Below are 469 nucleotides of genomic sequence, written 5' to 3' on the forward strand. Positions count from 1 at the left end.
GGAGCTGAAGGCAGGTGAGGCTCGAGGCACATACCTGGGCCAGGGACCTGCGTCTGGCCTTTCGGTTGGAAAGGAGGCATGCCTTGTCTCCTACTTGGCTTCTCACCAGTCTCGTTCCAGGCAAGTGGGGTGGGCACAGCCAGAGCAGGGAGTTGCCCAGGGACCTGAGAGCAGAGTTCCTGTGCTGTGGAAAGGGTGGGGCTCATGGTGACAACGTTGTCACCACAATGTGGGCCTTCTCTGTGTCTCCAGATACCACAGCCTTGCCCTGGTGTGTATATGAGAGCTCTTGGCCTGGAGGAGACCAGGAAGGGTGGGGCCAGGGTCCTGGGCCAGCCCAGCCATAGGACAGCGTCTTTCAGAGTAGCTGACAGGCTTGTGCATGTGAGGTTGTCCCCAGTTCCCTTGGACAGGTGAAAGGAGTCTGTTCGCTGCAGGCCCTGGGCACGCCCACAGGTACAGCCTCTGA

Source organism: Galeopterus variegatus, unplaced genomic scaffold (genome assembly GCF_000696425.1).
Source record: "Galeopterus variegatus unplaced genomic scaffold, G_variegatus-3.0.2 Scaffold15455, whole genome shotgun sequence".
Lineage (NCBI taxonomy): Eukaryota > Metazoa > Chordata > Mammalia > Dermoptera > Cynocephalidae > Galeopterus > Galeopterus variegatus.